A 26,860-nucleotide genomic window follows, 5' to 3' on the forward strand; every position below is an offset into this window, starting at 1 on the left:
CATATCGCCCCTCAATCGCCTCTTTTCCAAACTGAAAAGTCCCAGTCTCTCTAGCCTCTCCCCATATGGGACCCTTTCCAAGCCCCTAATCATCTTAGTCGCCCTTTTCTGAACCTTTTCTAATGCCAATATATCTTTTTTGAGGTGAGGAGACCACATCTGCACGCAGTACTCGAGATGTGGGCGTACCATAGTTTTATATAGGGGAAGTATGATATCTTTTGTCTTATTATCGATCCCTCTTTTAATAATTCCTAACATCCTATTTGCCTTACTAACTGCCGCTGCACACTGCGTGGATGTCTTCAGAGAACTATCCACTATAACTCCAAGATCCCTTTCCTGATCTGTCGTAGCTAAATTTGACCCCATCATGTAGTACGTGTAATTTGGGTTATTTTTTCCAACATGCATTACCTTACACTTACCCACATTAAATTTCATTTGCCATTTTGCTGCCCAATCACTCAGTTTGCTGAGATCTTTTTGTAGTTCTTCACAATCCCTTTTGGTTTTGACTGTCCTGAACAACTTGGTGTCATCTGCAAACTTATTCACAAATGTTCTGGAGAAAGGGGTAAACTGTGAGGTGACAGAGTTTGCAGATGATACTAAGTTGCTCAGGATAGTTAAGACCAAAGCAGACTGTGAAGACCTTCAAAAGAATCTCACCAAACTGAGGTGACTGGGCAACAAAATGGCAAATGAAATTTAATGTGGATAAATGTAAAGTAATGCACATTGAAAAAAATAACCCCAACTCTACAGACAATACGATGGGGACTTATTTAGCTACAACTAATCAGGGAAGAGATCTTGGAGTCGTGGATAGTTCTCTGAAAACCTCCATGCAGTGCGCAACGGCAATCAAAAAAGCAAACAGGATGTTAGGAATTGTTAAAAAAGGATAGAGAACAAGACTTAGAATATCTTATTGCCCGTGTATAAAACCATGGTATATCCACATCTTGACTACTTCACCTCATCTCAAAAAAAGATATATTTGCATTAGAAAAGGGCAACTAAAATTATTAGGGGTTTGGAATAGATCCCCTATGAAGAGAAATTAAAGATACTAGGACCTTTCTCCTTAGAAAAGAGGAAACTAAGGGGGACTATGATAGAGATATACAAAATTATTAGTGGTGTGGAGAAAGTAAACAAGAAAAAGTTATTTACTTATTCTCATAAAATAAGAACTATGGGACACCAAATGAAATGAATGGGCAGCAGCTTGAAAACAAATAAAAAGGAAATTCTTCTTCTCACAGCACACAGTCAAAATGTGGAACTCTGCCAGAGGAGGCTGTTAAGGCTAGGACTATATCTCTCTGTCACTATTCAGGGTTTGAAAAAGAGCTAGATAAATTCACAGAGGTTAGGTCCACTAGTGGCTGTTGGCCAGAATGGTTAAAGAATGGTGTCCCTAGCCTCTGCTTGCCAAAAGCTGGAGATGGAGGGCAGGAGAGAGAGAGTTACCTATTTGGTTCGTTCCCTCTGGTATTGGCCACTGTTGGCAGACAGGATACTGGGCTTAAATGGACCTTTGATCTGACCCAGTATAGCCGTTCTTATTTAAGGGTGTTTTTTTTTCCCCTCAGCTCCATTTCTACTTACTTGGAAGTGTCTGGTCTGGTCTGACAGTTTGCTGTACAGCCTTGAAAATGTGCGCACCAAGGTCACCCTGGAAACAGCTATCTTGCTGCTTTCGTAACTGTTGGTTATTTTGTTTAGTCTTCCTAGCTACCCAGCCAAAGAGCTCTAATGAAATTGGTTGCTATGAGCACTGTGGAGGAAGAAAACAACCTTTTCAAACAAAGTAGAGTAGAGGCTGGTATCAGAGGTGAGGACTGGCAACAGGCTGAGACTCCTCTAGCTTCCTGGCAATGGAAGTGCCAAAAAAAGTGAAGATTTTTGTTGGCTATTGTCTGACCCAAATCAGGCTATTTTTATAGGTAGCATATTGTTAGAAAATTTACTTTAGTGCCTGGGAGAAGCGAGAACCTGCTTGTCTGGTTCTTCTCTCCCCTTCCCCTTGTCTTTTGAAGCATGATTGATTCATAATTAGTAAGGGACATCTGTATGTTCTTGCTGTAAATACATGGTGTTGGCTTCATTACAAATAGATTTTCATTGCACTATGAAAATGTCAGGGAATCACTTAAAATTCACACCTAACACCAGTCTTCATTGTGTAACTTTTTGCTGTTTTGTGGGATGACTAATGTTTTAATCTTAGCATGAGAAGTGCATAGTATTGTGGTTATCAACAGCACATAGGGCTATTTCTAAATTATAACTTAACTCATGTTCAACATTTGGATAGTAGTGAAAGGCTAGTATCTTTATTTCAGATTTTAGAGCAGATAATGTATTTATTTTCTGGTTTCAAAACATCTGGCTCTGATAAGTGACAGACTGTGCTCCAGGCATAGCCATCATTCTCGATTTAATTCTCTTTGCTTTTACTGTAAGTTGTCCTTTCTTTTATTTCAGGTAGAATTTCAGTATTTTAAGCTGCTGCTGGTGCATAACATCACATCTGTAGAAACCTTTGTTTTTGGTTTTTATTTTATTTATTTGCTCCTGGGACATTGTTGTAGTGATAAACAGCTGGAAGTAAATTCAAAAATTATTAATACCTTTTTTCCCAGGGTAAATATTGGGATTTACTTTGGTGAGTTGATGAACAGGGGAAAAAGTATTTGGTAGATTAATAGTTTGATAAATGGAATTCTATGGGTGTGCCTGCACTAGCTCCCTACTTTGAAGGGAGCATGATAAGTAGGAAGTTGGGAGATTATTAATGAAGTGCTGCAGGCACATGCAGCACTTCATTAAGCTAATTCTCCCCCGTTGCAACTTCAAAGTGTCAAAAGTTTGAGGAGTAAAGGGACTTCAAAGTTGCCCAGGCACTTCGAAGTACTGGCGGGTGAGCCGCGGCTACATGCGAGCTGGCACTTGAATGTTAAACACTTCGAAGTTGCTGCAGGGGAGAATTAACTTAACGAAGTGCTGCATATACTCGCGGCAGGACTTCATTAATAATGTCCCGACACCATACTTACCATGCTCCCTTTGAAGGAGGGAGCTAGTGTAGACACAGCTTATGTGTTTTGCTGCAGAACTAAAGTAGAACTGACAACACAATGACATCTGAGTTTAAAAAAAACCCCTTCTAATCCCAAAATAAAATTTTTCATTTGAATAAACAATTAATTGTTACAGTCTTTGAACTATTAGCCTATAAATATTTACATTTAATAATTGGGCATAATATATTAAAGTATTTATAAACTAGCTCAACTGTTTTATGTGAAGTCCTTCAGTATCATTTCCAAAAGTCCTGTATAATGTAGGCTCATAAGAATCTTTTTAATGAGTCTTTTTTCTATTCTGCTACGGTCTTGGAGGTCGCTGAATTTCAAAAATGCTCTCTCTACATCATTTGAGTTAGGTTTGACACAAGTTGTGAGGGGCCGCGCTGCTCAAAGTTGGTGTGATGGATTTTCGAGAGTTCAAGAGAAGTGATGGAGTAATTGTCCAGGGAGAGCATTGCCATGGAGGTGTGGAATTAGCTTTGCTGTTTTGCACTTTGTTCATTGAAGCCATAAAGGGGGAGATTATGTGAGCATATACTATACTTATCAGCTGAGGCCACAGTTTTACGATGGGAGTCAAGTACTGTAATGATTTTCTAGAGTGATGATTCATTGTGAAAAGCTTCAGGGGACATGGTAAATGACAGTAGCTTCCCACTTCTTTGACAACTCTCTGCAAAAATTTAGCAAACTTTTTGCAAGACTGTCTTGCTCACTGACTGGCAACATAGACGTGAAAAGATTTGCTTTTTAAATTTCCCTAGATGTACTTTTGTGAGAAACTTCTGTAGGGATAGTAGGCAGAGGCTACGTCTATACTAGCACAAAACTTCGAAATAGCCATGCAAATAATCATTTTGAAGATTACTAATGAGGCACTGAAATGCATATTCAGTGCCTCATTAGCATGCTGCTGGCCGCGGCTCTTTGAAATTGCTGCTTTTCGCTGCCGCGCAGCTTGTCCAAATAGAGGTCCTTTTCAAAAGATCCCGCCAACTTTGAAATCCCCTTATTCCTATCAGCAGATACTGGGAAACTTTTCCTATCAGCAGATAGGAATAAGGGGATTTCAAAGTTGGCGGGGTCCTTTCAAAAAGAACCCGTCTGGATGAGCCGCGCGGCTGCGAAAAGTGACAATTTAAAGGAGCTGTGGCTGGCGGCATGCTAATGAGGCACTGAATATGCAGTTCAGCATCTCATTAGTAATCTGCAAAATGGCTATTGCTTGGCCATTTCAAAGTGTTTTGCTGGTGTAGACATGGCCAGAATGCCATATACCTCTTTGGTAGAAAATAAGCTGTTTGGTTAAAGAATTGCATTCCAGTTTCTTCTGTGCTTCATGCAGTGGTTGAGGTTTTCATTCAGGAGTTTGGATTTTGTATTAAGACTTTGTGTAACTTCTTGAGTAGTCACTTGACACTGCCACTTTTTGGCTTTTTCCACAGTCGAACTCTGTGTGATATAAAAGTCACACTAAGATGCCCTACGCTCTCTGAACACTCTGTGCTGCCAAAAAATACAAAACCATCCTGTCAGTATGACTGCTATTGGAATGTTGTATTCAAATGCCATCTCTTCGTAAACAACATAGAAAAGACTTTTTTGTTTTACTTCAGTTCTTAAAAACTGCTTCAGCCTGTATAACAAAGTTTGTCAGATCAGTCATTTTGGGAACGCCTGTTGAAAGGAGGACAGGGACCTTCAGCAAGTGAGCTGGTCAAGACAATACAAAGCAACTCAAGATTTTCATTCACCTTTACATCTTGTGTTAAACTCAGAAACCGAATTGGAATTCACTGTTGTTGCATCCTTCCAGGTGCATGTTCATATAAAACTTTACTTACACAATCTGACTTTGTAAACTACAAAATTGCAAAAATGAGTGCAGGCTTCTTCACAACAAAATCAAAAACTGAAAATAAAATCCCTGTGCAGGGAGATTGAACATCTGGCAATTGGTCAAAAATCAAAGAACTAACTAAATTTCCAGCTAATCTCTTTAAATTTTTGGTGAGAGCAACAACTTTCTCCTCCAAATATTTCTTGGTCAGATTGAATGAAATTTCTGTCCAGCTTCAAAATCCTTGCCAAATTCAGTCAGAGTTTCCCAGTGGACCATGAACAGGATCTAGTGGCTGCCTTGAAAAACATGCACAAATTCACTTCTTACCTTGTATTGATTTCATTCTTTCTGTTGTGCCCTGATGAATGCTGATTCCAACGTATTGTAGTTTCTGTTGTTGCCTTCTTGTTTTAGTCTTGAGTGTTCTTTGCTCTGCAATTTTTCTTTAATCTGTTTCAATTGAATGTCAAGGTTGATGCTACACCATTTCCAGCACATACACTTAGTGTCACCCTTTTCTTCTGTTTTTTTTTAAATTTTCAAATATCTTCTTATGTTCTAAAATGTATCCTGATTACAGATTTTTGTTTTCCTCCTATTTTAATGCATCAGCTCTTTAAACCATCATCTGCTAGCAGCTTGAAATGTGTATATAATTGTGAGATTCATCAGTACCTTCAGAGGCACACACATTTCAGAGTTTGTGTGACAGTTTGTGTGTATTTTCTAGACCAGTGTTTCTTAACCTTTTTTTATAAAGTACCTTTTTTTTTTTTTAAGAAAAAAAGAAAAGGAAAAAAAAAAGTATGCCCAGACTTCTCTGACAGGTACGTGTACCACTAGTTGACAAACATAGTTTTAGGGTAATCTGAGGTCTTGAAAAAAGATTACCATATTCTTTTTCAGGAGTCAGATTTGTTTTGTGTACCACCACATTATACCTTGCTTGAAAAATTAAAAACATGCAAAAATATCACAGAAGACAACCACTGAAAACTTGATGGCTTTCTACCATCTTACTATCAAATAAATGAGTTGGAATAGAGATATTGTACTTACATTTCAGCATATGAAGCACTAGAAGTGAATCGTTGTCTGAATGAGCTTTTAGGTAGTACTGGCTTTACTCGTTTATTATATAGTCGGTTGTAAAACTGGGCAGATATCTAGATGAGTTGGTGTTACCCCCAAGGGTACTGGTACCACTGGTTAAAAAATTGTTATGGACTAATACATAGTTTTAATTCAACAGATGGCTTTGCATAGATACGCATAGTAAGATTTTATTGTAATACGTATAGCCAGTGCTTTTTTTGTGCCGCTGCTGTGTACCGGCACCTTGGCAGCCTCCGCCACAGGACTGGCTGGGGGCAGGGTGTGGGGAGCCAGCTGAGTACCAGCTCCTAATTTTTTTTTTTTTTCCAAAAAAGGTACGGCGTGCTATATATTGTATTTTCTTAATTAATTATTTTTTAAATATTTTACTGTCACTCTACTTTGTATCAATCAGAAAAAGCAAACAATATTTTTTAAAACCCGTTTGTTTTTTTTTTCCAATAAAAATCAGCTTAAATTGAAAATGAAGGGGCTTACGTATCCTTACTGATGTGTTCCTATAACTGCTCAGATTTGGTCTGACAATCCAGGGCTTGAATTGCAGGGCTATATTTGGTTACATCCTCTTTGAACTTGCACTGATATCAGAATGGAAAAGAAGGGGTGAGGCATAAGGAAAAAATGTCATCACTTTCCAAATTTGAACAGTTCCTGGTAAGAGCTTGATTCTTGTCCTTTTGAAGTTGATTGCTAAACTTTCCTTTACTTCTGTGGGAGCAGGAACCTTAGCCTAAAGTCAGTCAGTGAGACAGCATTGTTTTGAAATGTTCTTTGGCTATAGAGCAGGATTGGTGTTTGATTATTTTTTAAATTGCTAATTTCAGATAAGGTGCTCCAATGACATAGTACTAGGCTGCTTTTGCTGTTTGCTGCAGAAACTAGAAGTCTTGGTTTCAGAAGGAAACTAAGGAGAATCCTTTGGAAAATCTGTTAAGAGCAAGCTGCTGGAATGGAATCTTGTCTTAAACTGAACAAACAAGGCATTTTAAACTGGTATTATCAAGGGATTTAACCTATACTTATACTGTTGAATCTTCTTTAATTTTTACCTACCAGCACAACAGAAAACTAATTGCAATTAGTTCTTAAAGTACATTTTGTTTTTTCAACTGAGGCATTTTGAACAGTAGGGTTAGAACCTGTTTCCTCAGAGAGCTGAACATGTTCAGCCTCCAAAGACTTGGGAAATAAATGTTTGTTACCTTGCAATCCTGACTTAGGAAATTCTGTTCTGTTTGGTAGCTGTAAAGAAGCTCAGTATGTGTGCCCTATGGGAACTTTTTTTTTTTTTTTGGAGGGGGGGTGTTTTGGGAAGGCAGCTGTCTTTCAAAGCAATCCTAGAAATCATTTTAAAAAGGCAATATTTCTGTTCCTTTACAATGCTAGATCAGATCAGCCAGAACAAGGAACAATCATGTGACAGGGCTTGAATCTATACTAACATATCCAGGCAACTTTAGAATCTTCATTAAAGTTTTTCACAGTATCATACAATATATTAAAATTCTTCTGTCTAAGGAAACTGTGGTACAATTATTTATTCTTTCTTTTCTCATTACCACAGTTTCCTGTAAACTGCAGTCTCTCTTTGAGATTAAAAATGTGCTTACTCATCAGCCCATTTGCCATATAGATAAGGATCATGGCTCTATTTTAAAATAGTGGATTTCTAACTCTTCTCATACTGAAAGCAGAGGCATCAGATAAATTTTTATGTTTATTTAAGTACTTTAAATATCTTTCAAAACATGGGGGGCTTGTTATTTGTAATCTTTTTTACCGTAAATACTACTTGTATAAAACCGTGCTCAAAAGTGTACTCACAAAAAGTGAAACCCGCAGATGTCCCACCCTCACTTCAGATGTAGTCTGTGAATAGTTATGCATTTCATACACTTGTTATGTTCTATCTTGCGTTGTTCTCAGAGTGCTTTTTTTTTTTTTAAAGGAGAGCTTTGTGATTGCCAAGGTACAGACCTACGTGGATTAAGTTGGTATAGGTAAGCACTAGTCTTATCCTCTTCCATGTTGATTATTACATTCTTTGTGCTTTCAGTTTGACGTATTTTCATCTCAGAATTGTTTTGGTAACACAACAGTCATTCACTTATTTTGTGACCACTTCTTGTGTTTACAAGAAACTCACAGACAACCATCTCCCCACCAACATACACACACTTATGATGAGGATGCTCACTGAAAGAAATTAGAATCCAAATTTGCTGAACTCTGTGTTCATTCTCTATTTTAGGATTCTAATAAAACTTTACACTATAAGGGGCTGTAAGACATTTTAACATCTTTTTAAACACCCCCATCCCCCTCCACTTCTTTGTATCACATGGCATATGATATTATCCTGGATGTTAGCGTCAAAGAAAGTTCAAGATAAGAAACTGAACATCCTATAAATTGAAAGTGGTTTAACACTCGACTCTGAGCAGGCATAAGTTATACTGTGTGGCTCACCACGACTTTAATTTCGTCACCTTTGATGTGGCTATGAAGTCAGCACCTGAATTTTATGGATGGAGTAAGTGAGGCAGAGGGGGACAAAATAATGGGTGTAAGGCCACACTACTGGTCAGTGACAGAGCTGTGGTGAGAACTCTGGAGTAGAGCTGGCCAAAATATTTTGGTCAAACCTTTTATTATTTCCAGGAAAAGATGCAGATGCAGCAACACAAAATGTTTGATGAATTCATGTGCTTTTCCCCAAATCATTTGTCACAGTTTTTGCCATCTTCCTGGTACTTGGGTTTAAGAATATTCCAAGCAGAGCAAGTGTCTTTTGGGCTTCTCCAATCCACCTCTAAGTTCCTAAGGGTATGTCTACACTTACTGGCAGATCGACCTGTTTAGAGTTCATCTTTCGGAGTTCCATTTCATGCATCTGGTAAAGATGTGCAAAATCAATCTCTCTGAATTCTGCAGTTAACCCTCCTGTACTCCTGCCCTTGCGAGGAGTAAGGGGGGTCGATGGGAGAAATGCTCCTATCGACCTGCCTCAGTGAGGACAGACCTTACAGTCAACTGCAGATATGTTAATTCTAGTTGTGCAGTTGCTGTAGTTAGAATGGCATATCTTCAGTCTACTTTAAGGCCTAGTATAGACCAAATCTAAGTCTGTACAAAACAGAAAAATAATTATTCTCTCTTAATGAAAGTTATTAACAGCTTTCTGGTGAGTTCAGCTGAGGTGACAAATTCCAAGTGCTAGGGTTATCTTGTCAAAAGAGGTTGATTTAAAATTGGTGGAAAATGTAATAACTTAGCATGCTTTTTTAGAATTGGTGATTTAAAGTAACATAAAAATATCTCTAATTACTGTAGTCCAGTTCGTCTCTTTAATCTTTGACTTTCCAAGTATACTTAGAAATTTCCAGGCTCTTATTGATTGCTTTCATGGGTGCTTTTTTTTCAATACTTTTCTCAACCATTTGCCTTCAAGTCAGTTTTAGCTCCCTGCAACTTCATATGGAGAAAAGAATTCCCTAATTCTGACTGTACTTTTTATAGCAGAGTCCTATTTTTGATAGGCGTGGCTTCTGGAAAAAGAGTGGAGGTGCATGGCTGGTAGCAGAAAAGTTCAGAAGTATAATTTGTTACCTGAAGTAAACTACTGGAGGAAAGAAAGGAAATTCTTTACAAACCATTCCCTGAACTCCCTCTCCCACATCGCCTCCTTTCAAAAATAAGAGAGAACATAGTAGTGTGTTGGAGGGAATGAAATCTTTCTACATCTTCTGTTCAGACTCTTGCTGACGAGTAGGTTGGACATGCTAATAGTAAGTAACCTCTACTGAAGGATGATTGCAACATGCCAGAGTTCCTTGCTTGTTCTTTAACCATCTCTTATCCTGTTCCTCTAGCTACATTTCCAGAAGTAGTGGTTCAGTAAATCTTCTAGCCTACTGTGGCCTTAAAGGCTATGGCTACACAGCAAAGTTATTTCGAGATAGCGGCTTCTATTTCAAAGTAACTTTGCTCGTGTCTACTCTGTGCACCCACTATTTTAAAAAAAAAATTCGAAGTAGCGTGCACATTATTTCAAAGTTAGTAAACCTCATTGCAGGAGGAATAATGTGTATTTCAAAATATCTATTTTGAAATGAGCCATAATAATCTCCAACGGCGCTATTTGGAAATAGGAACTATGTGTCTGGACATATTATTTTGAAATAGCTGAGCACTATTCTGAAAAGCATTCTTGTGTGTAGCTGTAGTATTTTGAAATAATGCTGCTGTGTAGAGTAGACAAATTGTCCCCAAGCTGACTAATCATGTCAGTATTGCTGAGGGAGTCAACTGTGCTCTGCACCAGCTCTCCTCACATAACTGAAGATGAAAAAGCATAGCAGAATGAATTTAAGAAGCATTATTTACCAATTGGTCTGTCTTAGATAATAGAGTCACTGAATAAAATACTTTCAATGGCCTTTAGGGGAAAGAAAAACATACTGGCCATGTCTACACTACCCTCCATTTCGGAAGGGGAATTTAAATAACATGGATCAGAACTGGTTAATGAAGCACTGATATGAATATTCAGTGCTTAATTAGCATAATGACAGCCAGTCACACTTCGAAAGTGCTGCTTTCAGAATGCATACTGGTGGTGTAGACACGGGTGTTTCGAAATAAACCCTAGACTTCGAAATTCCCTTATTCCCCAAATGAATTGGGAATAAGGGAATTTCAAAGTCGGGTTTATTTTGAAGCACCTGAGTCTACACAGCCAGTTTACATTTCAAAAGCAGCACTTTCGAAGCGCAACTGGTTGCCATTGTGCTAACAAGGTGCTGAATATTCATATCAGTGCCCATTAGCCAGTTCTGATCGTGTCATTTAAATACACCTTCCCAAAGGGAGCGGTAGTGTAGACATGGCCACTCTGATCAGGGACAAGCTGTTTCAGTTGAGGTACAGAGCAAGCATGATCTAATCTGAGACTGCAAAACCCTGGTTCTTTTACTGAATCATTGAAGGACGTTGGGCAAATTGTTAGACATCTTTGTGCCTGCCACTGATCTGCCAGCTTAATCATGAAGTAGTATAATGAGCACAGCTGGACCCCATCTGTTTGGTCACACACTCTTTTCCCCCCACGGTTGACTGACGGGATCAGCACACAGGCTCTTAAGAGCAGGCACTACCTACTCAAAACATTTGATTGTGGCTGCATTAATTTCTGCCCCTGCCATGTTTGTCCCACTTTTGTAGGATTACCATTAGTGCCTTATTTTTTCATCTCTACAACAATACGAAACATTGCTGAATGTTGCAGCAAGCAACAAAAAATACCCCCAGTGGTTGCAAGTGAATATTGCTTATTTATTAATAATGATCATTTCAGGAGGAAAGCAAGGTGCTAAAAAACCTAATCTATTATTTTTTAAATAGTATTGGAAACCCTACTTTTCTGCCATACTTGGGTTTCAACACTCCTGTATTTCAGGCCCATCCTAACCTCGTTCCTGCATTGTACCCATCTCTGCTCTTGCCTTCCTTGATTGCAGATAACACAGAACTGACCTCCGGCTTCAATTCTTGGCTCTGGCTCTCTAGCTTGACCCTTGGTGGTGATTTTAGAGCCTCTGATTCTGGTTCTTACCTTCTGTCACATTCCCAAGAGTACAATCTGGACTGTTGAACAGCTGTGTCCCCTTAATTACTTGGTCTGGGGTGCTTTTTATACACTTCTCAGTTAATAGACACTGCTTTCAGTCCTGATATACATCCACTAGGATATAAAGCCACTCCAAGCTCTGTTTCATGAATGCTCTCTCAGCCATTCATGAATTGCATACTAGCCAATACCTGCAAACTCTTCAGTCCCAGCCTTGTTCCACAGAAATGTGTATCTTGCATTGCTCAGTATCTCCAGGACAGTGTTAGCTCATAGTAAGTCCATCATTCCAACATTGGGTAATGATTATGAATCAGTCTTGTCATCCTACATAGTGCTTCCCAAACGCTCAAATCCAAACACAGTGTGTTAAATAAAGCAGTGAAACAAAATATGTTTAGTAACTACAAATAGATTTTAAGTGATAATGCACAAAAGTTTGAATTGGTTACAGAGGGGAAAAAACACAAGCTAATACTTAAATGAACTTAAAAGCAAAATGTCCTCCTCACACGTTCCTTGTTCTAAGTCAGTGCCAGGGTTGGCAGGAGAGAGCTCAGCAGTTGATTTATCTCTTCTATTGCAATAAATTAACCCCCAGTGGATTGCTTGTTGCCAATTGATCCAGTGTGTAATGCAGACATGCCCTGCATCTCCCCATTTTCACAATGTAAATGTTACTGCTTATCTGCTTTTACAAAGCTCTTTGTGGTTCTTTGTGAAGTGGTATACAAGTTTCTTTTTTTTTTTTATTTCCTGTGTCTTTTCTTTAGCATGGACCTGTAGTTAATGTCTGATCCTGGTTGATCTCCTTGAGATTTCATTAGGCTAACCATTTTGTCAGACTGTTCTCTTCCTCTTGAAATAAGTGGTTTTTTTGTTGTTTAGATTTCACAATTTCAGAACTAATGAAGCAAATTCTGTGATACCTTAAGACAATAAGACTATGTGGTTTGAGCTACATTGTACAAGTTCAATTCTTAATATACCTACACTAAAGTACAGTAAGGTCTCAAAGTACGGGAGGGCTCGGTTCCTGGTACCCCAGTGTAAGCCTGAATTCGCATAAATTGCGTTCCCCCCCATAGAAAATTATTGTATATACTAAGGTAAAACTTTGCAAACTCCTATAAACCATGTACATGTGCATATAAACTTTTTTGTGTAAGTTAAATGTACATATATCTTAAAATATAAATACTGTACCTGAACACTGTAAGTTTTTATAAAAAAAAATCAAATGGGGCTTATCTGAATGCAAGGCCTTCCATTTCTCTTCATATGATGATGATGATGATGATGATGTAGCCTTCTGTACAGTGCAATGATGGATGAAGACAATGATGAAGTGCACTGTACAGGATGATGGGGCTTCTTTATTCCTGATCCTCTTCCTCCGACTCCTCAGCAGATGGAGGGTCATTGGGATCCACTTCAGAGGAAGGTAGATGTTGTGAAGTTCCCGTGAAAACAGGTGATGCAGACATCGAGGCGGCAGGAGAATGCGAGGCTTCAACATGCACAGGCGACAAAGCAGGAGAGTGCAAGGCTTGAGTTGTGACAGGCATTTTGGTCAGTGATTTCACGACCTTTTTTCGCACAGGCAACAAAACAAGAGTGTGCAAGGAAGCTCTTTGCGGAGATGCGGTGGGAGTCTGCAGCTGCGTCTACACGTGCACGCTACTTCGAAGTAGCGGCACTAACTTCGAAATAGCGCCCGTCGCGTCTACACGCGTCGGGCGCTATTTCGAAGTTGAAATCGACGTTAGACGGCGAGACGTCGAAGTCGCTAACCCCATGAGGGGATGGGAATAGCGCCCTACTTCGACATTCAACATCGAAGTAGGGACGTGTAGACGATCCGCGTCCCGCAACATCGAAATAGCGGGGTCCTCCATGGCGGCCATCAGCTGGGGGGTTGAGAGATACTCTCTCTCCAGCCCTTGCGGGGCTCTGTGGTCACCGTGGGCAGCAGCCCTTAGCCCAGCGCTTCTGGCTGCTGCTGCTGCAGCTGGGGGTCCGTGCTGCGTATACAGGGTCTGCAACTAGTTGTTGGCTCTGTGTATCTTGCACTGTTTAATGAAAGTGTGTCTGGGAGGGGCCCTTTAAGGGAGCGACTTGCTGTTGAGTCCGCCCCGTGACCCTGTCTGCAGCTGTGCCTGGCTCCCTTATTTCGATGTGTGCTACTTTGGTGTGTAGACGTTCCCTCGCTGTGCCTATTTCGATGTTGGGCTGAGCAACGTCGAAGTTGAACATCGACGTTGCCAGCCCTGGAGGACGTGTAGACGTTATTCATCGAAATAGCCTATTTCGATATCGCAACATCGAAATAAGCTATTTCGAAGTTGGGTGCACGTGTAGACGTAGCCTGCGTGATGGTAGAGGTTGACGAGGGAGATCGCGTTCTTTACGGCACTTTCCTGAAGAACGTGGTGATAGGGAGTTGCTTCTTCTAGCGCAGGAGTTCCGTGAACATCTCCCTTAAGGGTAAGAAACATCTGTTCATTTCCCAAGTGATCCTTAAACTCCTTTCCATCGAAGGAGAGTACTCCTGCACCTTGTCAGTTCACTATTTAAGGAGTTGAAAGACTTCACTGAAGTTATGGAGGTCCCATGATGCCTGCTCAATCTCTTCTTCCTATTTTAATTCGTTGTCCTTCCACACTCTTCACAAGTTCTTCTAGGTCTTCTTCTGTTAGCTCATTCCCCTCACCATTCAGTAATTCTTCTATATCATCCTCCGCCATGTTGTTGAATCATTTGCTGCCTACCTGGCAAGCAACGTTAATGATCCTCTTGACTTCGTCGTCTACCTTGGGGAAGCCTGTGAAGTTATTCACAGCTTCCTCCCAAATATTCTTCCAGCACACATTCCTGGTTTTAGGCTTAAGTTCCTCGATGGCCTCCTTGACATGCATAATGCGGTCCCACATGCTGTAGTCCTTCCAGCAATGGCTTACATCAAGCTCAGGATTGAGATGCATAGCAGTTCGGATGTGGGAGAAGGTGAGGTGAGTGTAAATAGCCTTGAATGTGCGTATCACACCTTGGTCAAGTGGCTGGATGAGGGAGGCCATATTGGGAGGAAGAAATATGACTTCTACATTGGGGTGCATGAATTGTAGAGACTCAGGATGCCCAGGAGCATTATCTGTGATGAGCAGCACCTTGAATTCCATTCCCTCTGCAGACAGAGATTTTTCCACTTCAAGGACAAAACACTTGTTGAACCAGGCCAAAAATATCTGTGCTGTTACCCATGCCTTCTTGTGGGACTGCCAAATCACAGAGTGGAGGTTTTTATTCTTTTCTTTAAATGCTCTGGGGTTCGCAGAGCGATACAGTATCCCAGGCTTGATCATATGCCCAGCAGCATTGCCACAAAATAAGAGCATAACTCTGTCCTTCACTTCCTTAAACCCAGGTGTCTGCTTCTCAGCCTTTGAAACATAAGTTCTACTGGGCATTTTCTTCCAGAAAAGGCCCGTCTCATCTCCATAAAACACTTATTCTGGCCTATATCCCTTCTTCTGGATCAACTTCTTTAGTTCTGCCAGGTAGTTTTTGGCTGCAGCGTGGTTGGCAGATGCTGAGTCCCTTGTTAACTCCGTTATGCAGCAGGTATCAGGTTTTGAATCTTGCCAGTCACCCTTTAACTGCCAAAAATGTTTCCATAGACCTCATAGATCATTCACCTTCACCGCCCATGGATTTCTTGAAGTGCTCATACAAAGAGAGAGCTTTTTCTTGTAACACCCTTCCATCACATGGCACACGCTCTTTATTCATGTCCTCTAGCCATAAATTTAAGGCCTTCTCAGTTGTAAGAATTGGATCCCACATATGTTGAATCAATTTGGCTGGTGCACTTTCTTCCACTGCTCTGCATATTTCCCTTTCATGAATTTTAATAGAACACATGGAAGATTCATTCATGTTGAACCGCCGCACCACCTCAGAGTTTGATATGCCACTTCTTAAGTCTAAAATCTTGACTTTTTCTTCAAAAGTTCTCACAGTATGAGCTTTCCTCTTCTTCTCACTTTCGACACCACTAGCTCCACTACTAGTTTTCCTCTTAGGGCCCATGATTGCAGTAAAATTCACTGATTAAAAAAAAACTTTACGCGAGAGTAAGAGGGAGATGTTCATGGAATGAGAGCGTGAGAGAGAAGGAAGATGCGTAGTCAGAGAGTCCCATAAGCTCACAAACTAGCATGCAAGATTCTTACGTAATTTATTTAGGCATCCCTTTCAGGAATAATCCCAACAGGATGAACCATCTAAATAGGTAATTAAAGTGTTTTAGATCAGTGGTTCCTAAACTTTTTGATATCATGTCCCCTTTTGATTTTTGAGAAACCCTCATGTCCCCCCACCTCTTCTTTACAACATCATCCAACCCCCTTTTTAACAAAACGTTCAATTCATAATTTAAAATAAACACACACACTTGATATAAAAATGTTGTTTAAAATTAAAAATAAGCAAAAATAGTCAGCCAGCTGCCTGAGCCCCGTGCCAACTGCCAACCCACCTCAGACCTGTGCTGCTAGAGCTGTCCGCCCAAGCCCTGCACCATCGAGACCAGCCACCTGCCCACCCACCAGCCCAACCCTCACATTACTGGGACCAGCTGCCCACATGCCAACCCGAGCTGGTGAGTCCTGTGCTACTGGAGCTATCTGCCAGCCCGAGCCCTGCGATGCCAGGGCCAGCCACCCAAGCCCCATGAATCCTGCAATCCAGCTGGCCACCTTAGCCCCACAAGCCCTGCGAGCCCCCCACCCGAGCCCCTCCCCTCTCACAAAGCCAGGCACCACGACCTCCCCACTCTTACCCCATCCCCAGCCCCCGATCTAACCCCATCCTTCCCCCTCAACCCACACTCACCTTTGCACATGGGTCTTTGCTGGCTGCCTGCTTTTTATAGTGGCTGTGCCAGGTCACCCACATAAAATGGCAGGGGCTGAGAGCCAGAAGCAAAGGGTGGGGGGGTATGATGGGGGTTGGGTTGCTTCACGCCCCCCACCGGAATTCCTTCATGGCCCCCCCCCCCAGTTTGGGAAACAGTGGTTTCAGTAATAAAAATATATATATTCTATGAAGTATGATTTTATAAATACATACAAAACATGCTAGTTGGGTGGAGTTGTTTCTTATGCAGGGTGAGAGATCCTGGGTGGTGATAGTCTTGCTTTTCTTATGTGAGAAAAAAGGTGCTTTGTGGGTAGAGTGACTTCCCAAGTGATGCTAGTGAGAGATGTTGGGGGTGAGTACTGTACACTTGCTTCTCACCCCAGGTGTAGTGAGTAAGTATGAGTCATGAGTGTAAGTATGAATTGAGGGGTCAGCTGTGTAAGAGAGGGGGTCGTGTAGTCTGGATTCACATACTTTGAGACCTTACTGTAGTGTAGAAGATGACTGCAACAGTTTAGGGCCAGAAATATTTAGCTAGAAAAGGTACTAAAATCCTTTACGAATCTGTGTACAAATCGTGAAACATTTGTTTAGGAAGAGCAACTTTATTCACCAGACTATTTCTGTTGAAATTCTAATGTCCTTTCGTAAGAGTCTAATTTTCCTTCCATAGAAGTCAGTGGGAGCAGGATTGGTTCATACATTTTTTTTACTTGTTCTTTTCAATATTATCGTTTGAATTGGACAACTTTCTTCAGTGGGTTTTGCTTGTGATTATACCAGACAAGGAAACATTGCAGGATTGTTTCCCTGTAATTTATTTAGAGAGAGTTATTATAAATAAATTAAATGCTTGCTAACATTTTTCAAGCAATGGGGATCCGTGACTCTGTGCAAGAACATGCATTTTGTACATTTATTAAATAAATTGCATCATATTTTTACAGATCAGAATGAAAAGTCTTAAATTGAACACTTAATTTTGACCAGAATCAATTGACAAAAAAAGTTGAGTCCTGTTGTTAATTTGTGTAATTCGGCAGCTTTACTGCCGTTGTGTGCTCATGGGTCTTTGGCTCCATTGATGATCACCAGAAGGCTGCTTGCGTGCATGTTCAATGATATGGGCCCAATGGTCTCAGCAGACCTCACGAGGTTCCCCAAAGACCACAGACCAGATAAGGATCGAAGGCTCCCAGCCAGGGTTTATTGCCAAGCAAGGCACAAATAACAGTTGTCAGCTATACTGATACGTTGTACAGAGATACCTGCAGCAATGGATGGACACAGTCAGTGGGAATTCCACTGCCCCCCTGGGTCAGACAAAGATGGTCCCCCCCCAAAACATCATGTTGTATACACGTACAAACTGCTGATGTTTCCAGGTTGCCACCCATCTCCCTGTTCCTTGGGGTTTGGTTGGATCACCTCTTGTCCATCATCCTGTCATTTTAGGCCCTTTCCTGAACCTAGGTCTGTATCTGTAAGGAGCAGGTACCAAGGTCTCTTTTAATGACATGGTGAGACCTTGTGATTTGAACTTGCGAACTGTACCAATGACTGTTCTGCCCCTGGGCTGATTACCAGTTAGTGTTTTGTACTCTCAATCCTGTCTGTGCCGAGCTCCGTCAGCAGAGGCCTGCTTCTTGCTCATGGCTTAGCTTTGTTTTAGCCTGTTTTATCCATAGTTGCTAGGCCTTAAGCCTCAAACCAGGCCTGTGCTGTATGGGCTTAGGCCTTCCATCTTACTACAATCTGGACAGTACTACATGCACAAATCAAAGGGAAAAGTTGAAAGGAGTAAGTGAGTTTTATGTCAATGCCCAACCAGGTATGGTTTTATAATTGTGTGCATTTTACAAATATTATAATGTAAATTTCACCAGCAAATGAAGTATTCTGATCAATTATCTAGATTTTTTTTTTTAAAGGTTCAAGCATTAAATAGGATCCATTTTAACATCTGAGTACTTTATATCAGCAGGACCGACAACCACCGTTGGCTCTGGGTCAGGGTGAGACGGGGGCCCAGCTCTGTGACCCAGAATGGGTGAGGCCGGGGCAGAAGGGGAGGGGCCTAGGGTAGTCAGCAGCACTGCACTCACTCACACTACGTGGAATGGCCAGGCATTGCTGCCAGCACTTCAAAGGGACCTGGAGCTCCAGCTGCTGCCAAAGTAGCAGTGGCAGCAGCTGGAGTTCTGGGCCCCTTTGAAATTCTGTGTCCTGGGTCAATTCTCCTTTTGCCCTCTTCTGATCTACAGGCTGGAAAGGACCTTGATAGTTCATCTAGTGCAGTTCCCTGTGTTCGTGGCAGGATGAAGCACCATTCCTGACAGCTGGTTGTCTAATTTACCCTTAAGAATCTCCATTATGGAGATTCCACTACCTCCTTAGGCAGTTTAACCACCCTGATATACAGGAAGATTTTCCTCTTGTCCAGCCTAAATTTCCCTGTGACAGGTTCGATCAGCGATCCCCTTAGGACTGCCATCTGGTGTGCTGATCATACCAGTGCGCCTGCCTACCTGCCCTCTGAATGTCCACCCATGCTGCCCTGCTGGGCAGAAGTTCTGGTCTCCTCCAGCCAAGGCACAGAGTTGTGGTAACAGCCTCCCAGCAAAGCAACACAGACGCTGAAATAGCTCAGCTCTTGGACTGCTGTTATAGGGACTTGACAGTGCCCAGGAATACATGCCCCAAAAGGGACCCAAGCCCCAAATAAATCCGTTTTACATAGAGGAAACTTATAAAGTTCCCCCTCTTTATCAATGAAAGAGGGTGATACACACTGGTTGCTCCTCTCCAAGTAACAATTATTTACATTAGGGTTGATAATAAAACTGAGTATTTTTATTAAGTATAAAACTAGGTTTTAAGTGGTTACAGGTGAAAACAGAGATCAAAGCAAATTACTAATCTAGAATATACAAAACATACCAGCTAATACCAATACACCTAAGACAGGTTGTTATAGATGTTAATGCTCATCCTGGTCCTTATTCCAGGTAAAATCCTTCAAGACTGAGTGGATCTTTACTTGGGCCTAGTTCTGCCATTTTCTTATGTCCTTAGAGTCTTTTGTTCTCAGATTTCTTTGTGTATCCTCTTAGGGTGTGGGAGGCAGTTTCAAAAGCCAGTTGAAGATGATCATTCATTGCTTCACATTCTTTAGGCAGAATTTCCCCAAGACAGGCATTCTTTAACACACTCTCAGTTCCCATGGAAAACTACCAGATTCAAGATGGATTCCAGAACCAGGTGGTGTGGTCACATGTCTTCCTAGGACCAGACACAGTTTAGGCTTTTAGAAAAAACAGAACCATTCACAGATAATTATCTTGAGCAGTAGGCCATTCAGTCCCTCTAATAGCTCTCACTACAAAGTCTAGGTTAATAAATAGGTTTACACTTCCTATTTCTAACTTCACATACAAGAATGATACATACACGCAAATAGACTGTATGTATTCAGGAGACCACAGGCTCTTGAATGCTATGTTACTTGACCTGTTTTGCATAAAGCATATTTGAGTTATGCATATTCATATTCAAACAAATATTTTCATAAAAAAATGAAGGCAAAATGTCATACTCCCTTGCTGCAATGTAAGCCAATTGCTTCTTGTCCTATCATTGATTAAGGTGGATAATTTTTTCCCTTCTTGGGTACCGTTATCATTCATGTTCCCTTTCAGTCTTTTCTTTTCTGACTAACTAAACTCAGTTCTTTCAATTTTTGTTGCTTTTTCCTGACCTTTTGCCCATTTCTCCTAATCTTTTCTGAAATGTGGTGCCTAGAACTAGACAATGTACTCCAGTTGATACCTGTTTAACTCAGAATATAACATTAGTTCTCATGTTTTGCTTACTATACTCCTGCTAATATATGGCAGAATTATATATATATATTTTCTTGGTAACACACTATCTACTTATCACACTATCTACTTATATTTAGCTTGTGGTCCACTACGACCCCTAGATTGGTGTGTTGGGGCCTTGGGAGTGAGCAGGGAGATTAAGCCTGGGGTGGGTTAGAGCTGCAGGGGGATGAGGGGTGGAGTTGAGCTGGAGCCACGTGTGGGGGTGGGTGTTTGTATGGGGGGGGGGGAGTTGAGTTAGAGCCATGGGTGGGGGTGGTGAACTGGGCTGCGGGTGGGGGGGATTTTGAGCTGGAGCCGCATGTAAGGGGTGGTGAGTTGGAGCCAGAGCTGCGTGTGGGGCTGGGGGGCGAGCCAGAGCTGTGTGCGGGTAGTGAGCAGGCCTGGTGGGGGTGGGTGTTGAACCAGGGCCGGTTGGGGGGGGAGCGAGATTTTGAGTTGAGCTTAACTCGTGTTAATGCAAATTAAGCTCAACTCGAACTCACACATTTCAAGGGTTTAGTGTATACTGATGTATCAGGTGACTTATTTCTTCAGGCATACACACTAATGCCAGTGCTGAGCATGGAGTCTGTTTTAAATAATAGTGATTAAGGCTTTTTGCAAAATAAACAGTTGTTATAAAATGTTCTTTCAGTACTGTTGAGTTGGTGGCTTTTTGAAGAAATCTATAAACTGATACATGCTGCTTTCAAAGTAAAGACTGTAACTATAATATGAGGAAATGTATAAAACAAATAGTCTCTTCTGTGGCCATACAGAGCCCTGTATAAAAGAGTACTATAAAAGCATAAACCTCTGTTGCTTGAGCTAGAGGATTAAATACAGCAGCTGAAAGCAGTAAAATGCTCCGTAAGAGGACTTCATGTGACCAGTTATTCAAAGGGGAAGTAAGATTTTTCACTCCCATAGAGCAGGACACACTTATGGTATAATTGAAATAGTGCTAGCCACGTTTTTTAGGTCTAAATCTGAAAACCATAGTACCGTGTTACGACAGAGTAGAGCCTTCTGTGCAACCTGCAACGTTATTTTGTGAGGGGAAATGTCTGTATGTACAAGGTTACCCTATGTTATGTGTCATGTATTATGTGTTTTGAATGGAAATAAAAAATACACATGTTCTTCATGCTGCCAGTTTTCAATATAGGAAATCATCGATTCACCAGACCCTGATTTAGCAGACTTGGGAAACAACAGACTATTAGTCAGCCCCTCCCCCTCCCCCCAAATAAATACCACTGCCAGAACATCTGGGACTGCCATGCCCTCTACCCAAAAGGGCTGTCGGTGCGTACGTGGTCAAGCGGCACTTGTGTATGTGCACCACCCCTGGTGGGAGGAACGGCTGTGGCCGCAGTGGCTCTGGTGAGTCGCCGGCATTTATGGCGGGAGCGGGGGACAGCTCTGGGAGAGCCTGGCTGGGGGTGGGTGCTACAGCGAATACAAACAAACTCTCGGATTTAACAGACTTTTGGCATTAAGGGACACCCCTCCCTCCATTAGTCGTTAAATCGAGGGTTTACTGTAGTGATGAAATGCCTCTCATTTCATATAAAGTATAAAAAGGTTATTTAACAAAATATTTATTAAATGGTTATCACACCAGCCCTGCAGCAAACTCTATGCAGGCGGATGGCTGCACCCACACCAAGGTGATTACAGCAGTGCTCTGTGCAGGGGTCTGTCTGTTTGATGCTTATTGCAGGATTGCTTAAACACTTATTAAAATTCTTTGTCACCTTGTTCTTGTCCCACTGCTTCCATGTGTCACTGAAAATTTCCCTGCCTCTCTTTTTAAGGAAGTTTTCTGTTTCTGTTATGAATCAGTTGAAAGAAAAGATGTGGATCCAGCATATTTGAAGCTGATGTTCCTCATTACACCTGGGGAGTTTTTGCTGGATGGTGTTTGGTGTCCTGTTTATAAGCATTTGTAAAATTGAAACAAGGACCAAAACCAACCTCACAGTTTACAGGCGGCCATCCTTTTGTATCTTGTTTTATTTAAAATAAATAAATGCAGTCTTTGTTAGCTACACAGGCTCAGACTTGGTCCCTGGTTTAAGCAAAGGTTTGAGACATTTACACCTGGTAGAGGATGGGCTCGTTAACTGGTTTGCTAGACTTGTGAAAGGAGGAAAAGAAGTCATTTGATCAGTCAGCAAGACCACATGACAAACAGCTGAAAGTAATTAGGTGGGATGTGATGTTTGCAAGGCTTGTACATTGCCATGTAGGCAGCATAACCGCTGAGTGCAAAAAATGATTTTAGAGCCTTATTTCTAAACATGTGTTTCTAAATTACGTGTTTCTCCCCTTTGATATCCATTATAGATGAAAACTAACTTCTTTTTGCCTGGATGTGCTGTTCAGGAGATTCAAACTACATCAGCACTGGGGAACTTGTAATTAAAATAGATCTGGAAAACTACAGATATATTTCCTGTTAACTGCAGGTATGTAAACTCCTTTTCTCATATAATGATTTATATACACATTTTGTTGTATTATTTTCTGGTGCTGATATGGGTTAAAATTCTTGTACTTTGACAAGCTGATTTTAACATTTTTATTTCATCTTTCAATCAGCATAATAAATCCTCATGACCTGGAAGTGAAAGTGCAGTTAGGACACTAAAAATGGAAAATATAGTCTTACGTAGAATGTGCTGCTCCGTCTTTTGTAAATAGTTGAATAACATGTGGCTCTTTGGTGATGCTCAGTAAAATGGCCTTGTTGTTTTAGAAAGGTAGTTGTGTTTGGTGAGTGTAAATGTTTGTATGAAAAACCAGCCTGATTGAGGTAAATTTAAAAGGGGTTGTGGGAGTCATAGGCCATCCATGCTGCAGAGGGTTTCCTGTGTAAATGGTCTTAGCTTTTGAGAGTCAGGAAAGTTTGTTTTATGTAAGTCTAGAGTATGTTTCCTTTTGAAAAGTATTTCTCAGATTACTGAAATAGGGTGCCGTTTTGCATTATAACGGAGTCAATCATTGAATAAATAAATACAGATTCAGTATTTATTTAGTGGAACTAAAAGGAATTTTTGGCCTATAGTCAGTCTACAATTTTCTAAATCTTTGCGTAAAAATACATTAGCAAAATATTATGCAAATAGCAACTGACTTGTACCTCTAAAACAAAACTGAAATGACTATTTTAATGATCTCGTAGTATGCATTTCTGTTAACAAGGATAAAACATTATTTTTTGCTGTATATTTAATGTAGGTACAGCACTAGCATCTAAGCTTTTATATCGCTAAACCGTATTATAGAGGATAAAACAATTTACAGCAAGAAGAAATCTGATTTTGGGCCCTGGACCTGTGTCAAGAGCCATTGGGCTAAACTTCCATATCTATGTAGATCAATGTATAGCCATGAAATTCCATGCCCTCAGGGGTCTGTATTAGTAGATCCTGTTGTGGTATCTTTGTGTGTGAAACAGCCTATTCAGAAGGAGATGAGTTGTCCCTTTCTACCATCTCTGCTGGTAGAAGGGTATGTAGTTTTACATGTGACACATCAGGAGCTGCTTCTCTTTATGCGCAGGTTTTTAAAACGTGCCTTTTACAGAGTTGTGGCTGCTCCTGCACATAATTAACATGAGTGATCAAAAGAACTAGGATAGTAAATTATATAACATGCAATTGGATTTTAAGAAGGCTGTTTCAGGATGGCAAACATACAAAATCCCATGTAAGCCCTTCAACACAGGTATATTCTGTAACAGACCTCAGCCCAAAAGATATTCATCAGAGAATCCTGAAATGTCTTTGGTCTGTTTTAGGCCACCTTCCCAGCCCTAATTGCAGATGTAGTTGGACTCCCCCACTTGTGGCAGAGCAGGTTGAGGGAATCCCAACACGGACTTCCTTGTGTGCTTTAAGCTTCCCTGGGTCTAAGCAGGCTGCAGCATTCTTTTCTTCCTTGCCTGCCTGGCATGTTTTCTGGGTTCACCTGTCTTGTTAATGCAGCATGTGTGCTGGTGACAGTCTGAAGAATCCCCAAGTAGATCAGTCTGTTTATGAGATGACATCCCAGGAGGCAAATCCAGGACACTTTGGCTACATCTACACTAAAGGGTTTTGTGAGTAAAACTGATGTTTTGTCGACAAAACCCGCGGAGCGTCCACACTAAAAATGTGAACTCAGCACTTTTGTCGACAGCCTTCTGCCTTTCCCCCATGAGGCAGAGCCCCTTTCTCGACAGAATCTGTTGACAAAAAATGCCACGTGGACACTCTGGGGGGGTCTTTTGTTGACAGACGGGACTTCTGGGTCACCGGGCAGCCCTGTCTGCTGTGCGTCTGGTTGGCCGTTCTGTTGAGAGAGCAGCTGGGCAGTCTGGCCGCTCTCAACATAGCGGATCGATGGAGCAATCCACTTTGTTTGTAGCTGCAATCTGTTGACAGAAGCTTTTTCAGAAGATCTCGTTGAACAGCAACTTCTGTCAATGGATCGCTGTAGTATAGACAAAGCCTTTGTTGCCAGGTGACCCTTTCCCTGACAACCAGTTTTCATGGCCAGATCCAGTCTGTTGTAAAGTGCAATAACCAGTTACATTTCAGCTGGATTTCCAGAATGCTCAGTCAAAAAGGGATTCTGGCAGCTCCAGTCAGCATTGATTACTGGTGTTAAGACAGGTTCCTTGCCTGGAGTGGATTCATAGGGCTTACGAAGCGATGGCATGTCCCCCACCCCAGCTTCCTGGGGTAGCAGCAGCCTTGGAGCTCCATGTGTTGCTCCTGCCCCAAGTGCAGGCTCCACAGCTTCCTCTGGCTGAGAACCATGGCTGATGGGAACTGTTGGGGTGGCATCTATGGATGTGCAGAGTTGCCTGGCCCCACGTGCACCTAGGAGCTTGAGGGGGGACATGCTGCTGCTTCTGGGAGCTGCCTGAGGTGAGTGGCACCTAGAGACTGCACCCCTCACCCTCTTCCTTACCCCATTTCCCTGCCCCAGCCTGAGGCACCCTCCTGTGCACCAACTCATTTATCTCAGATCCTGAATAATTTTGAAGTGGGTAACCTCAGAGGGGTAGTTGCATTAGTCTGTAGCTTCACAAATAACAAGCAGTCCCGTAGCACCTTAAAGACTAACAAATTTATTAGGTACAGGACTTGTGGGTAAGACCCTGCCTCTTCAGATTATTGGAGTAGACAGTTAGCATCCTGGGTTCAGACAGTTAGCATCCTGGAGGGGATAGGGAAGGAGGCAGGAAAAAAGGGGTTGCCTGTCACTAGTTGGACCAGTAGATGAAGCAAAGTAAGTTTAAGTAGGATGTGTGCTATTCTTGTGAATATCAAAGGTGGGGAAATTGTCACATAGTTGAGATTGCTAAGGCCTAATTTAGATGTTGAATTTGCAAATGAATTTCAATTCAGATGTCTCCCTCTTTAATCTTGTGGTGAAATCCTTTTATAAAAGAGTGGCTAATTTTAAATCCATTATTGAATGTCCGGGGAGGTTACGATGTTCCCCTATGGCTTTATTGCATTCCTGTCCATTCATCCTTTGGCACAGAGACTGTTCAGTTTGGGCAGTGTATATGGCTGAGGGGCATTGCTGGCCCACGATGGCATATATCACAGATCCTACTTAACTTAATTTGCTTAGTCTACTGGTCCTACGAGTGACACGTAACTTCTTTTTCTCCTTGTCCTCCCTCCCCTGCTATATAAACCCAGGATTCTAATTGTCTCCTCCAGTAATCTGAAGAAGTGAGTCTTACCCAGAAAAGCTCATTAACTTACAAGTTTGTTAATCTTTAAGGTGCTACAGGACTGCTTGTTGTTTTTAAATGGGGAGTTATATAGCTTGTTTGAAAATCAGTTCCATAACCCACTCTACTTAGTCTGATTATTGACAAATTTTAATAATTTAAATTAACTCAGTTTGGGATTTATTTCCCTGTCCCTGCCTTCCTGTATTTCATTACTATTATTCTAGTTCTATCACACACCATCCTTTCTGTTACTACTTCAAAATGGTATTGGGAGAGAGGGATAGCTCAGTGGTTAGAACATTGGCCTTGTAAAACAAGGGCTGTGAGCCCAGCCCTTGAGAGGGCCTTTCAAGGTTCTGGGGTAAGTTAAATGAAAAATATCTGTGAGGGATGATGATAGGTTCTGCTGTGAGTGCAGGGGACTGGACTGGATGACCTTTCAAGGTCCCTTCCAGTTATGTGAGATGTGTATCAGTGAATTGGCCCATTTTCCAACATACAGTGCACTCTTGAGATACGCACAACCAGGTTGCACATGTCTTGGGTTAACACCACTACCACTTCTGACAGGAGCACGAAACTGATCCTATCCAGGGGTGGCAGCCACAAGTCAGGTTGCCACCCCGACAGGAATTTGTT

The 26,860-nt window shown here is 41.4% G+C and overlaps 1 protein-coding gene across 4 annotated transcripts in view; it reads left to right on the forward strand.

Moving 5' to 3' along the window:
- RAB27A (RAB27A, member RAS oncogene family) overlaps positions 1-26,860 on the forward strand; it is a 79,270-nt gene that overhangs the window by 10,788 nt on the left and 41,622 nt on the right. The window contains exons 1-3 of one of the 4 annotated variants that reach the window (XM_075006813.1): positions 6,638-6,714; positions 8,009-8,060; positions 22,828-22,949. The gene's annotated coding sequence lies outside the window, so the exon portion shown is untranslated. The other 3 variants (XM_075006812.1, XM_075006811.1, XM_075006810.1) reach the window with 3 other exon arrangements.

This window comes from Carettochelys insculpta, chromosome 12, assembly GCF_033958435.1.
Source record: "Carettochelys insculpta isolate YL-2023 chromosome 12, ASM3395843v1, whole genome shotgun sequence".
In the NCBI taxonomy this organism is placed as follows: domain Eukaryota; kingdom Metazoa; phylum Chordata; order Testudines; family Carettochelyidae; genus Carettochelys; species Carettochelys insculpta.